The 15,081-nt window shown below is 42.3% G+C and overlaps 4 non-coding genes across 4 annotated transcripts; all 4 read right to left on the reverse strand.

Moving 5' to 3' along the window:
* Positions 1-1,035: 1,035 nt before the first annotated feature.
* On the reverse strand, positions 1,036-1,109 carry TRNAN-GUU (transfer RNA asparagine (anticodon GUU)). Its single transcript has one exon. It is a non-coding gene; the product is annotated as a tRNA-Asn (tRNA).
* Positions 1,110-4,579: 3,470 nt separating this feature from the next.
* Positions 4,580-4,653, reverse strand: TRNAN-GUU (transfer RNA asparagine (anticodon GUU)). Its single transcript has one exon. It is a non-coding gene; the product is annotated as a tRNA-Asn (tRNA).
* Positions 4,654-8,128: 3,475 nt separating this feature from the next.
* TRNAN-GUU (transfer RNA asparagine (anticodon GUU)) lies at positions 8,129-8,202 on the reverse strand. Its single transcript has one exon. It is a non-coding gene; the product is annotated as a tRNA-Asn (tRNA).
* Positions 8,203-11,667: 3,465 nt separating this feature from the next.
* On the reverse strand, positions 11,668-11,741 carry TRNAN-GUU (transfer RNA asparagine (anticodon GUU)). The gene has a single exon. It is a non-coding gene; the product is annotated as a tRNA-Asn (tRNA).
* Between the last annotated feature and the right edge of the window lie 3,340 nt (positions 11,742-15,081).

The following is a 15,081-nucleotide window of genomic DNA, read 5'->3' on the forward strand; positions in this document are numbered from 1 at the left end:
AACCTACCATAGCAGTTTCATGTATATCTGACTCATAGTCTCTGAGATATCACGAACTTCGTTTTTTTATTGTTTTCGACCAGGTTTCATTCAAAGTCTATCTTCTTCGACAGTTTTCCTCGGATCCGGCTGTAAATTTTTGACAATATGGCTGAATTTACTGCCCACAGTCGTTCGTGGCCCGATGTTTTATTTTCCAAAACCTTTTTTTCATTGATTTTTCAAATATTTCAAAGTCCCGTTGCTGGGCAACGTTGCTGTTCATAGCAATGGTTCTCATTTGCACATAACGAGGTCTTGGAATGAACCTCCCAACCAAGTTTCATCGAAATCGCCATTGTATTAACGGAGCACTGGACCGAACAGCCAGACAGACAGACAGAAAGCCTGCAGGCGGACATGGGTAATCGGTTATTGCAAGGCAACGTTGGGGTCCATAGCAACGGTTCTTCCTCACACATAACTCGGATATACCATGAACCTACCATACCAGTTTCACGTGTATCTGACTCATAGTCTCTGAGATACAACGAACTTTTTTTTTATTGATTTCAACCAGGGTTCTTTCAAAGTCGATCTTCTCCGACAGTTTTCATCGGATCCGGCTGGAAATTTTTGACAATATGGATGAATGTACGTCCCACAGTGGCTCGTGTCCCGATTTTTGATTTTCGAAAAATTTTTTTTTTTTATGATTTTTCAAATTTTCAAAGTCCCGTTGCTCGGCAACGGTGGTGTCCATCGCAAGGTTCTCATTTGCACACAACTCGGTCATGGTATGAACCTTCCAACCAGGTTTCATCGAAATCGCCATTGTGTTAACGGAGCACTGGACCGAACAGAGGGACAGACAGACAAACATATCGACGGAAATACTGATAATTAGGATAGAACAAATTTCAAAAAAAAAATTCGTCGAGATCAAAGACCCAACAGACAGACAGACAGACATAGAGACACACAACAATCACGAATATCGTGGTCACTTATTTTTTTGGTGAAAATATTTTTTCGTGAACCAATTAAATAAAAGATCGTCCCTGGGTGGGTTCGAACCACCAACCTTTCGGTGAACAGCCGAACGCGCTAACCAATTGCGCCACAGAGACAACTTAGTAAGTAGTGTTGAAACACGTTTATTTATCACAATAGTAGAGGTACTGGAGTTGTCAGTTTTACCCACTGCGTTGTGTGCAAGTCTGAAGACGACAATGGTTCACGAGCGGTATTTGATGATGTGTATTGTTTAAGAAGTCAAGGATGAGACAATGTGAAAATTGTTGACCAAGTGATAAAAATGATCAACATGATGTGGTACGAGTGACAGATTATGAGCTGCAAAATGTCGAAAACCCGGTTTTGTTCAACAACTTTCAAAATTTGACCTTTGCATAACCTCTGAAGGTCACAAAACAATGTTGTGGACATTAAAATATGGAAACAGGATACGTTCTAGAGCTTATTGTACTGAGTTCGTCGAAGAATGTCGAAAACCCGGTTCGATTCCCCCAACTTTGAAAATTTGACCTTTGTGAACTTTAAAGGTCAAAGGTCAAGGATAATGATCTTTGTTGCAAAAATTCCTCTGGAACATTCCAGGAACAATATAACGTCATATAGGCTATATGACATTTCGCACTCCTCGGATTATCCAGACTTTGATGAAATCAGCGTAAAAACAAACTTGAAGGGGGCGCCACGGGCAAGCTGTTCGAGATTGAGCAAAATGGTTTCAAGATTGAGGTGGGAAATGAGCTCAAGATTATGCATAAAAAATATTGTCATCCAATCTCTCAAAGTTTTTGCGGTCGTATGATTTTGATGTCAAAATTCACAATTTTCTAAGTTCGCGACCTTGACCTTGGGACGAAAATGACATATCGAGCTCCGTAGGGCTATGCAGGTGCCATTGGGCGAACCAAATACCGAAACCCCTGTCAGATTCGACAAACCCCCTCGGAGAAGATGCAAATTGAAATCGGCTTCCCCCTAAAAGCACAAGTTTTTTGGGCGTGGCTCCGCCCATATTGAGCACACCACGCCCATTCTCAGTAAAACACAACGAAATCGTGACATCAACCTCCCACCAAAATTTTTTCAGGATCGGATCAAAGCCCACGGGGCTATGCTCGGGACAGACAGACAGACAGACAAGCAGGGAGGTGGACATGGGAAATCGATCAATTCGAATTTAGTCGTTTTTCAGCCGTCAAGAGAGCAACAAAAGCGTCCATAGCAACGGTTCTTTCTCACACATAAGTAGGACATCCCATGAACCTACCATTCAGGTTTATGTAGATCTGACTCATAGTCTCTGAGATATAATGCACTTCTTTTTTTTATTGTTTTGGACCAGGGTTCATTCAAAGTCTATCTTCTCCGACAGTTTTCATAGGAACCGGCTGGAAATTTTTGACAATATGCCAGAATGTGCTGCCCACAGTCGCTCCTGGCCCGATGATTTATTTTCGAAAAAATAAATTTTTTATGATTTTTCTAAAATTTCAAAGTTCCGTTGCTGGGCAACGTTGGTGTCCATGGCAATGGTTCTCATTTGCACACAACGAGGTCTTGGAATGAACCTACCAACCAAGTTTCATCGAAATCGCCATTGTATTAACGGAGCGCTGGACCGAACAGACAGACAGACAGACAAGCCGGTAGGCGGACATTTGTCGTCGACAACCCAATAGAACCTGACGCGATAGGCCCGTTCGATGGGGAATGACATGAGGATTAAGCACAAGAAAATTCATGATTCCAGCTTCAAGGGTTAATGCTGCAGATTGTTTTTTCACAAAAATACCCCCACATTTAGAGGTTTTTCGGCCGTTGCGACGCAACGGAGTGGTCCATTGCAACGATTCCTTCTCACCCATAACGAGGACATACCATGAACCTACCATAGCAGTTTCATGTATATCTGACTCATAGTCTCTGAGATATCACGAACTTCGTTTTTTTATTGTTTTCGACCAGGTTTCATTCAAAGTCGATCTTCTTCGACAGTTTTCATTGGATCCGGCTGTAAATTTTTGACAATATGGCTGAATTTACTGCCCACAGTCGTTCGTGGCCCGATGTTTTATTTTCGAAAACCTTTTTTTTCATGATTTTTCAAATATTTCAAAGTCCCGGTGCTTGGCAACGTTGGTGTTCATAGCAAGGGTTTTCATTTACACACAACTCGGTCATGGAATGAACCTCCCAACCAAGTTTCATCGAAATCGCCATTGTATTAACGGAGCGCTGGACCGAACAGACAAACAGACAGACAGACAGACAGACAGACAGACAGACAAACCGGTAGGCGGACATGGGTAGTCGACAACCCAATAGAACCTAACGCGATAGGCTCGTTTGATGGGGAATGACATGAGGATTAAGCACAAGAAAATTCATGATTCCAGCTTCAAGGGTTAATGCTGCAGATTGTTTTTTCATAAAACACCCCCACATTTAGAGGTTTTTCGGCCGTTGCGACGCAACGGAGGGGTCCATAGCAACGATTCCTTCTCACCCATAACTCGGACATACCATGAACCTACCATAGCAGTTTCATGTATATCTGACTCATAGTCTCTGAGATATCACGAACTTCGTTTTTTTTATTGTTTTCGACCAGGTTTCATTCAAAGTCTATCTTCTTCGACAGTTTTCCTAGGATCCGGCTGTAAATTTTTGACAATATGGCTGAATTTACTGCCCACAGTCGTTCGTGGCCCGATGTTTTATTTTCCAAAACCTTTTTTTTCATTGATTTTTCAAATATTTCAAAGTCCCGGTGCTTGGCAACGTTGCTGTTCATAGCAAGGGTTTTCATTTACACACAACTCGGTCATGGAATGAACCTCCCAACCAAGTTTCATCGAAATCGCCATTGTATTAACGGAGCACTGGACCGAACAGCCAGACAGACAGACAGAAAGCCTGCAGGCGGACATGGGTCGTCGGTTATTGCAAGGCAACGTTGGGGTCCATAGCAACGGTTCTTCCTCACACATAACTCGGATATACCATGAACTTACCATACCAGTTTCATGTGTATCTGACTCATCGTCTCTGAGACACAACGAACTTTTTTTTTATTGATTTCAACCAGGGTTCTTTCAAAGTCGATCTTCTCCGACAGTTTTCATCGGATCCGGCTGGAAATTTTTGACAATATGGACGAATGTACGTCCCACAGTGGCTCGTGTCCCGATTTTTGATTTTCTAAAAAATTATTTTTTTTATGATTTTTCAAATTTTCAAAGTCCCGTTGCTCGGCAACGGTGGTGTCCATCGCAACGGTTCTCATTTGCACACAACTCGGTCATGGTATGAACCTTCCAACCAGGTTTCATCGAAATCGCCATTGTGTTAACGGAGCACTGGACCGAACAGAGGGACAGACAGACAAACATATCGACGGAAATACTGATAATTAGGATAGAACAAATTTCAAAAAAAAAATTCGTCGAGATCAAAGACCCAACAGACAGACAGACAGACAGAGAGACACACGACAATCACGAATATCGTGGTCACTTATTTTTTTGGTGAAAATATTTTTTCGTGAACCAATTAAATAAAAGATCGTCCCTGGGTGGGCTCGAACCACCAACCTTTCGGTTAACAGCCGAACGCGCTAACCAATTGCGCCACAGAGACAACTTAGTAAGAAGTGTTGAAACACGTTTATTTATCACAATAGTAGAGGTACTGGAGTTGTCAGTTTTACCCACTGCGTTGTGTGCAAGTCTGAAGACGACAATGGTTCACGAGCGGTATTTGATGATGTGTATTGTTTAAGAAGTCAAGGATGAGACAATGTGAAAATTGTTGACCAAGTGATAAAAATGATCAACATGATGTGGTACGAGTGACAGATTATGAGCTGCAAAATGTCGAAAACCCGGTTTTGTTCAACAACTTTCAAAATTTGACCTTTGCATAACCTCTGAAGGTCACAAAACAATGTTGTGGACATTAAAATATGGAAACAGGATACGTTCTAGAGCTTATTGTACTGAGTTCGTCGAAGAATGTCGAAAACCCGGTTCGATTCCCCCAACTTTGAAAATTTGACCTTTGTGAACTTTAAAGGTCAAAGGTCAAGGATAATGATCTTTGTTGCAAAAATTCCTCTGGAACATTCCAGGAACAATATAACGTCATATAGGCTATATGACATTTCGCACTCCTCGGATTATCCAGACTTTGATGAAATCAGCGTAAAAACAAACTTGAAGGGGGCGCCACGGGCAAGCTGTTCGAGATTGAGCAAAATGGTTTCAAGATTGAGGTGGGAAATGAGCTCAAGATTATGCATAAAAAATATTGTCATCCAATCTCTCAAAGTTTTTGCGGTCGTATGATTTTGATGTCAAAATTCACAATTTTCTAAGTTCGCGACCTTGACCTTGGGACGAAAATGACATATCGAGCTCCGTAGGGCTATGCAGGTGCCATTGGGCGAACCAAATACCGAAACCCCTGTCAGATTCGACAAACCCCCTCGGAGAAGATGCAAATTGAAATCGGCTTCCCCCTAAAAGCACAAGTTTTTTGGGCGAGGCTCCGCCCATATTGAGCACACCACGCCCATTCTCAGTAAAACACAACGAAATCGTGACATCAACCTCCCACCAAAATTTTTTCAGGATCGAGATCAAAGCCCACGGGGCTATGCTCGGGACAGACAGACAGACAGACAAGCAGGGAGGTGGACATGGGAAATCGATCAATTCGAATTTGGTCGTTTTTCAGCCGTCATGAGAGCAACAAAAGTGTCCATAGCAACGGTTCTTTCTCACACATAAGTAGGACATCCCATGAACCTTCCATTCAGGTTTATGTAGATCTGACTCATCGTCTCTGAGATATAATGCACTTCTTTTTTTATTGTTTTGGACCAGGGTTCATTCAAAGTCTATCTTCTCCGACAGTTTTCATAGGAACCGGCTGGAAATTTTTGACAATATGCCAGAATGTGCTGCCCACAGTCGCTCCTGGCCCGATGATTTATTTTCGAAAAAATAAATTTTTTATGATTTTTCTAAAATTTCAAAGTTCCGTTGCTGGGCAACGTTGGTGTCCATGGCAATGGTTCTCATTTGCACACAACGAGGTCTTGGAATGAACCTACCAACCAAGTTTCATCGAAATCGCCATTGTATTAACGGAGCGCTGGACCGAACAGACAGACAGACAGACAGACAGACAAGCCGGTAGGCGGACATTTGTCGTCGACAACCCAATAGAACCTGACGCGATAGGCCCGTTCGATGGGGAATGACATGAGGATTAAGCACAAGAAAATTCATGATTCCAGCTTCAAGGGTTAATGCTGCAGATTGTTTTTTCACAAAAATACCCCCACATTTAGAGGTTTTTCGGCCGTTGCGACGCAACGGAGTGGTCCATTGCAACGATTCCTTCTCACCCATAACGAGGACATACCATGAACCTACCATAGCAGTTTCATGTATATCTGACTCATAGTCTCTGAGATATCACGAACTTCGTTTTTTTATTGTTTTCGACCAGGTTTCATTCAAAGTCGATCTTCTTCGACAGTTTTCATTGGATCCGGCTGTAAATTTTTGACAATATGGCTGAATTTACTGCCCACAGTCGTTCGTGGCCCGATGTTTTATTTTCGAAAACCTTTTTTTTCATGATTTTTCAAATATTTCAAAGTCCCGGTGCTTGGCAACGTTGGTGTTCATAGCAAGGGTTTTCATTTACACACAACTCGGTCATGGAATGAACCTCCCAACCAAGTTTCATCGAAATCGCCATTGTATTAACGGAGCGCTGGACCGAACAGACAAACAGACAGACAGACAGACAGACAGACAGACAAACCGGTAGGCGGACATGGGTAGTCGACAACCCAATAGAACCTAACGCGATAGGCTCGTTTGATGGGGAATGACATGAGGATTAAGCACAAGAAAATTCATGATTCCAGCTTCAAGGGTTAATGCTGCAGATTGTTTTTTCAGAAAAACACCCCCACATTTGGAGGTTTTTTGGCCGTTGCGACGCAACGGAGGGGTCCATAGCAACGATTCCTTCTCACCCATAACGAGGACATACCATGAACCTACCATAGCAGTTTCATGTATATTTGACTCATAGTCTCTGAGATATCACGAACTTCGTTTTTTTTATTGTTTTCGACCAGGTTTCATTCAAAGTCTATCTTCTTCGACAGTTTTCCTAGGATCCGGCTGTAAATTTTTGACAATATGGCTGAATTTACTGCCCACAGTCGTTCGTGGCCCGATGTTTTATTTTCCAAAACCTTTTTTTTCATTGATTTTTCAAATATTTCAAAGTCCCGGTGCTTGGCAACGTTGGTGTTCATAGCAAGGGTTTTCATTTACACACAACTCGGTCATGGAATGAACCTCCCAACCAAGTTTCATCGAAATCGCCATTGTATTAACGGAGCACTGGACCGAACAGCCAGACAGACAGACAGAAAGCCTGCAGGCGGACATGGGTAGTCGGTTATTGCAAGGCAACGTTGGGGTCCATAGCAACGGTTCTTTCTCACACATAACTCGGATATACCATGAACCTACCATACCAGTTTCATGTGTATCTGACTCATCGTCTCTGAGACACAACGAACTTTTTTTTTATTGATTTCAACCAGGGTTCTTTCAAAGTCGATCTTCTCCGACAGTTTTCATCGGATCCGGCTGGAAATTTTTGACAATATGGATGAATGTACGTCCCACAGTGGCTCGTGTCCCGATTTTTGATTTTCGAAAAAATTATTTTTTTTATGATTTTTCAAATTTTCAAAGTCCCGTTGCTCGGCAACGGTGGTGTCCATCGCAACGGTTCTCATTTGCACACAACTCGGTCATGGTATGAACCTTCCAACCAGGTTTCATCGAAATCGCCATTGTGTTAACGGAGCACTGGACCGAACAGAGGGACAGACAGACAAACATATCGACGGAAATACTGATAATTAGGATAGAACAAATTTCAAAAAAAAAATTCGTCGAGATCAAAGACCCAACAGAGAGACAGACAGACATAGAGACACACGACAATCACGAATATCGTGGTCACTTATTTTTTTGGTGAAAATATTTTTTCGTGAACCAATTAAATAAAAGATCGTCCCTGGGTGGGCTCGAACCACCAACCTTTCGGTTAACAGCCGAACGCGCTAACCAATTGCGCCACAGAGACAACTTAGTAAGTAGTGTTGAAACACGTTTATTTATCACAATAGTAGAGGTACTGGAGTTGTCAGTTTTACCCACTGCGTTGTGTGCAAGTCTGAAGACGACAATGGTTCACGAGCGGTATTTGATGATGTGTATTGTTTAAGAAGTCAAGGATGAGACAATGTGAAAATTGTTGACCAAGTGATAAAAATGATCAACATGATGTGGTACGAGTGACAGATTATGAGCTGCAAAATGTCGAAAACCCGGTTTTGTTCAACAACTTTCAAAATTTGACCTTTGCATAACCTCTGAAGGTCACAAAACAATGTTGTGGACATTAAAATATGGAAACAGGATACGTTCTAGAGCTTATTGTACTGAGTTCGTCGAAGAATGTCGAAAACCCGGTTCGATTCCCCCAACTTTGAAAATTTGACCTTTGTGAACTTCAAAGGTCAAAGGTCAAGGATAATGATCTTTGGTGCAAAAATTCCTCTGGAACATTCCAGGAACAATATAACGTCATATAGGCTATATGACATTTCGCACTCCTCGGATTATCCAGACTTTGATGAAATCAGCGTAAAAACAAACTTGAAGGGGGCGCCACGGGCAAGCTGTTCGAGATTGAGCAAAATGGTTTCAAGATTGAGGTGGGAAATGAGCTCAAGATTATGCATAAAAAATATTGTCATCCAATCTCTCAAAGTTTTTGCGGTCGTATGATTTTGATGTCAAAATTCACAATTTTCTAAGTTCGCGACCTTGACCTTGGGACGAAAATGACATATCGAGCTCCGTAGGGCTATGCAGGTGCCATTGGGCGAACCAAATACCGAAACCCCTGTCAGATTCGACAAACCCCCTCGGAGAAGATGCAAATTGAAATCGGCTTACCCCTAAAAGCACAAGTTTTTGGGCGTGGCTCCGCCCATATTGAGCACACCACACCCATTCTCAGTAAAACACAACGAAATCGTGACATCAACCTCCCACCAAAATTTTTTCAGGATCGGATCAAAGCCCACGGGGCTATGCTCGGGACAGACAGACAGACAGACAAGCAGGGAGGTGGACATGGGAAATCGATCAATTCGAATTTAGTCGTTTTTCAGCCGTCAAGAGAGCAACAAAAGCGTCCATAGCAACGGTTCTTTCTCACACATAAGTAGGACATCCCATGAACCTACCATTCAGGTTTCATGTAGATCTGACTCATAGTCTCTGAGATATAATGCACTTCTTTTTTTTTATTGTTTTGGACCAGGGTTCATTCAAAGTCTATCTTCTCCGACAGTTTTCATAGGAACCGGCTGGAAATTTTTGACAATATGCCAGAATGTGCTGCCCACAGTCGCTCCTGGCCCGATGATTTATTTTCGAAAAAATAAATTTTTTATGATTTTTCTAAAATTTCAAAGTTCCGTTGCTGGGCAACGTTGGTGTCCATGGCAATGGTTCTCATTTGCACACAACGAGGTCTTGGAATGAACCTACCAACCAAGTTTCATCGAAATCGCCATTGTATTAACGGAGCGCTGGACCGAACAGACAGACAGACAGACAAGCCGGTAGGCGGACATTTGTCGTCGACAACCCAATAGAACCTGACGCGATAGGCCCGTTCGATGGGGAATGACATGAGGATTAAGCACAAGAAAATTCATGATTCCAGCTTCAAGGGTTAATGCTGCAGATTGTTTTTTCACAAAAATACCCCCACATTTAGAGGTTTTTCGGCCGTTGCGACGCAACGGAGTGGTCCATTGCAACGATTCCTTCTCACCCATAACGAGGACATACCATGAACCTACCATAGCAGTTTCATGTATATCTGACTCATAGTCTCTGAGATATCACGAACTTCGTTTTTTTATTGTTTTCGACCAGGTTTCATTCAAAGTCTATCTTCTTCGACAGTTTTCATTGGATCCGGCTGTAAATTTTTGACAATATGGCTGAATTTACTGCCCACAGTCGTTCGTGGCCCGATGTTTTATTTTCGAAAACCTTTTTTTTCATGATTTTTCAAATATTTCAAAGTCCCGGTGCTTGGCAACGTTGGTGTTCATAGCAAGGGTTTTCATTTACACACAACTCGGTCATGGAATGAACCTCCCAACCAAGTTTCATCGAAATCGCCATTGTATTAACGGAGCGCTGGACCGAACAGACAAACAGACAGACAGACAGACAGACAGACAAACCGGTAGGCGGACATGGGTAGTCGACAACCCAATAGAACCTAACGCGATAGGCTCGTTCGATGGGGAATGACATGAGGATTAAGCACAAGAAAATTCATGATTCCAGCTTCAAGGGTTAATGCTCCAGATTGTTTTTTCAGAAAAACACCCCCACATTTAGAGGTTTTTCGGCCGTTGCGACGCAACGGAGGGGTCCATAGCAACGATTCCTTCTCACCCATAACGAGGACATACCATGAACCTACCATAGCAGTTTCATGTATATCTGACTCATAGTCTCTGAGATATCACGAACTTCGTTTTTTTATTGTTTTCGACCAGGTTTCATTCAAAGTCTATCTTCTTCGACAGTTTTCGTAGGATCCAGCTGTAAATTTTTGACAATATGGCTGAATTTACTGCCCGCAGTCGTTCGTGGCCCGATGTTTTATTTTCCAAAACCTTTTTTTTCATTGATTTTTCAAATATTTCAAAGTCCTGGTGCTTGGCAACGTTGGTGTTCATAGCAAGGGTTTTCATTTACACACAACTCGGTCATGGAATGAACCTCCCAACCAAGTTTCATCGAAATCGCCATTGTATTAACGGAGCACTGGACCGAACAGCCAGACAGACAGACAGAAAGCCTGCAGGCGGACATGGGTAGTCGGTTTTTGCAAGGCAACGTTGGGGTCCATAGCAACGGTTCTTTCTCACACATAACTCGGATATACCATGAACCTACCATCCCAGTTTCATTTGTATCTGACTCATAGTCTCTGAGATACAACGAACTTTTTTTTTAATTGATTTCAACCAGGGTTCTTTCAAAGTCGATCTTCTCCGACAGTTTTCATCGGATCCGGCTGGAAATTTTTGACAATATGGATGAATGTACGTCCCACAGTGGCTCGTGTCCCGATTTTTGATTTTCGAAAAAATTATTTTTTTTATGATTTTTCAAATTTTCAAAGTCCCGTTGCTCGGCAACGGTGGTGTCCAGAGCAACGGTTCTCATTTGCACACAACTCGGTCATGGTATGAACCTTCCAACCAGGTTTCATCGAAATCGCCATTGTGTTAACGGAGCACTGGACCGAACAGAGGGACAGACAGACAAACATATCGACGGAAATACTGATAATTGGGATAGAACAAATTTCAAAAAAAAAAATTCGTCGAGATCAAAGACCCAACAGACAGACAGACAGACATAGAGACACACAACAATCACGAATATCGTGGTCACTTATTTTTTTGGTGAAAATATTTTTTCGTGAACCAATTAAATGAAAGATCGTCCCTGGGTGGGCTCGAACCACCAACCTTTCGGTTAACAGCCGAACGTGCTAACCAATTGCGCCACAGAGACAACTTAGTAAGTAGTGTTGAAACACGTTTATTTATCACAATAGTAGAGGTACTGGAGTTGTCAGTTTTACCCACTGCGTTGTGTGCAAGTCTGAAGACGACAATGGTTCACGAGCGGTATTTGATGATGTGTATTGTTTAAGAAGTCAAGGATGAGACAATGTGAAAAATTTTGACCAAGTGATAAAAATGATCAAAATGATGTGGTACGAGTGACAGATTATGAGCTGCAAAATGTCGAAAACCCGATTTTGTTCAACAACTTTCAAAATTTGACCTTTGCATAACCTCTGAAGGCCACAAAACAATGTTGTGGACATTAAAATATGGAAACAGGATACGTTCTAGAGCTTATTGTACTGAGTTCGTCGAAGAATGTCGAAAACCCGGTTCGATTCCCCCAACTTTGAAAATTTGACCTTTGTGAACTTTAAAGGTCAAAGGTCAAGGATAATGATCTTTGGTGCAAAAATTCCTCTGGAACATTCCAGGAACAATATAACGTCATATAGGCTATATGACATTTCGCACTCCTCGGATTATCCAGACTTTGATGAAATCAGCGTAAAAACAAACTTGAAGGGGGCGCCACGGGCAAGCTGTTCGAGATTGATCAAAATGGTTTCAAGATTGAGGTGGGAAATGACCTCAAGATTATGCATAAAAAATATTGTCATCCAATCTCTCAAAGTTTTTGCGGTCGTATGATTTTGATGTCAAAATTCACAATTTTCTAAGTTCGCGACCTTGACCTTGGGACGAAAATGACATATCGAGCTCCGTAGAGCTATGCAGGTGCCATTGGGCGAACCAAATACCGAAACCCCTGTCAGATTCGACAAACCCCCTCGGAGAAGATGCAAATTGAAATCGGCTTCCCCCGAAAAGCACAAGTTTTTTGGGCGTGGCTCCGCCCATATTGAGCACACCACGCCCATTCTCAGTAAAACACAACGAAATCGTGACATCAACCTCCCACCAAAATTTTTTCAGGATCGGATCAAAGCCCACGGGGCTATGCTCGGGACAGACAGACAGACAGACAAGCAGGGAGGTGGACATGGGAAATCGATCAATTCGAATTTAGTCGTTTTTCAGCCGTCACGAGAGCAACAAAAGCGTCCATAGCAACGGTTCTTTCTCACACATAAGTAGGACATCCCATGAACCTACCATTCAGGTTTCATGTAGATCTGACTCATAGTCTCTGAGATATAATGCACTTCTTTTTTTTTATTGTTTTGGACCAGGGTTCATTCAAAGTCTATCTTCTCCGACAGTTTTCATAGGAACCGGCTGGAAATTTTTGACAATATGCCAGAATGTGCTGCCCACAGTCGCTCCTGGCCCGATGATTTATTTTCGAAAAAATAAATTTTTTATGATTTTTCTAAAATTTCAAATTCCCGTTGCTGGGCAACGTTGGTGTCCATGGCAATGGTTCTCATTTGCACACAACGAGGTCTTGGAATGAACCTACCAACCAAGTTTCATCGAAATCGCCATTGTATTAACGGAGCGCTGGACCGAACAGACAGACAGACAGACAGACAGACAAACCGGTAGGCGGACATGGGTAGTCGACAACCCAATAGAACCTGACGCGATAGGCCCCTTCGATGGGGAATGACATGAGGATTAAGCACAAGAAAATTCATGATTCCAGCTTCAAGGGTTAATGCTGCAGATTGTTTTTTCACAAAAATACCCCCACATTTAGAGGTTTTTCGGGCGTTGCGACGCAATGGAGGGGTCCATAGCAACGATTCCTTCTCACCCATAACGAGGACATACCATGAACCTACCATAGCAGTTTCATGTATATTTGACTCATAGTCTCTGAGATATCACGAACTTCGTTTTTTTATTGTTTTCGACCAGGTTTCATTCAAAGTCTATCTTCTTCGACAGTTTTCATCGGATCCGGCTGTAAATTTTTGACAATATGGCTGAATTTACTGCCCACAGTAGTTCGTGGCCCGATGTTTTATTTTCGAAAACCTTTTTTTCATGATTTTTCAAATATTTGAAAGTCCCGGTGCTTCGCAACGTTGGTGTTCATAGCAAGGGTTTTCATTTACACACAACTCGGTCATGGAATGAACCTCCCAACCAAGTTTCATCGAAATCGCCATTGTATTAACGGAGCGCTGGACCGAACAGACAGACAGACAGACAGACAGACAAACCGGTAGGCGGACATGGGTAGTCGACAACCCAATAGAACCTAACGCGATAGGCTCGTTCGATGGGGAATGACATGAGGATTAAGCACAAGAAAATTCATGATTCCAGCTTCAAGGGTTAATGCTGCAGATTGTTTTTTCATCAAAACACCCCCACATTTAGAGGTTTTTCGGCCGTTGCGACGCAACGGAGGGGTCCATAGCAACGATTCCTTCTCACCCATAACGAGGACATACCATGAACCTACCATAGCAGTTTCATGTATATCTGACTCATAGTCTCTGAGATATCACGAACTTCGTTTTTTTATTGTTTTCGACCAGGTTTCATTCAAAGTCTCTCTTCTTCGACAGTTTTCCTTGGATCCGGCTGTAAATTTTTGACAATATGGCTGAATTTACTGCCCACAGTCGTTCGTGGCCCGATGTTTTATTTTCCAAAACCTTTTTTTTCATTGATTTTTCAAATATTTCAAAGTCCCGGTGCTTGGCAACGTTGGTGTTCATAGCAAGGGTTTTCATTTACACACAACTCGGTCATGGAATGAACCTCCCAACCAAGTTTCATCGAAATCGCCATTGTATTAACGGAGCAGTGGACCGAACAGCCAGACAGACAGACAGAAAGCCTGCAGGCGGACATGGGTAGTCGGTTGTTGCAAGGCAACGTTGGGGTCCATAGCATCGGTTCTTTCTCACACATAACTCGGATATACCATGAACCTACCATACCAGTTTCATGTGTATCTGACTCCTCGTCTCTGAGATACAACGAACTTTTTTTTTTATTGATTTCAACCAGGGTTCTTTCAAAGTCGATCTTCTCCGACAGTTTTCATCGGATCCGGCTGGAAATTTTTGACAATATGGATGAATGTACGTCCCACAGTGGCTCGTGTCCCGATTTTTGATTTTCGAAAAAATTATTTTTTTTATGATTTTTCAAATTTTCAAAGTCCCGTTGCTCGGCAACGGTGGTGTCCATAGCAACGGTTCTCATTTGCACACAACTCGGTCATGGTATGAACCTTCCAACCAGGATTCATCGAAATCGCCATTGTGTTAACGGAGCACTGGACCGAACAGAGGGACAGACAGACAAACATATCGACGGAAATACTGATAATTAGGATAGAACAAATTTCAAAAAAAAAA

Source organism: Eptatretus burgeri, chromosome 2 (assembly GCF_056783735.1).
Source record: "Eptatretus burgeri isolate ZD-2024b chromosome 2, Ebu_testis_v1, whole genome shotgun sequence".
Lineage (NCBI taxonomy): Eukaryota > Metazoa > Chordata > Myxini > Myxiniformes > Myxinidae > Eptatretus > Eptatretus burgeri.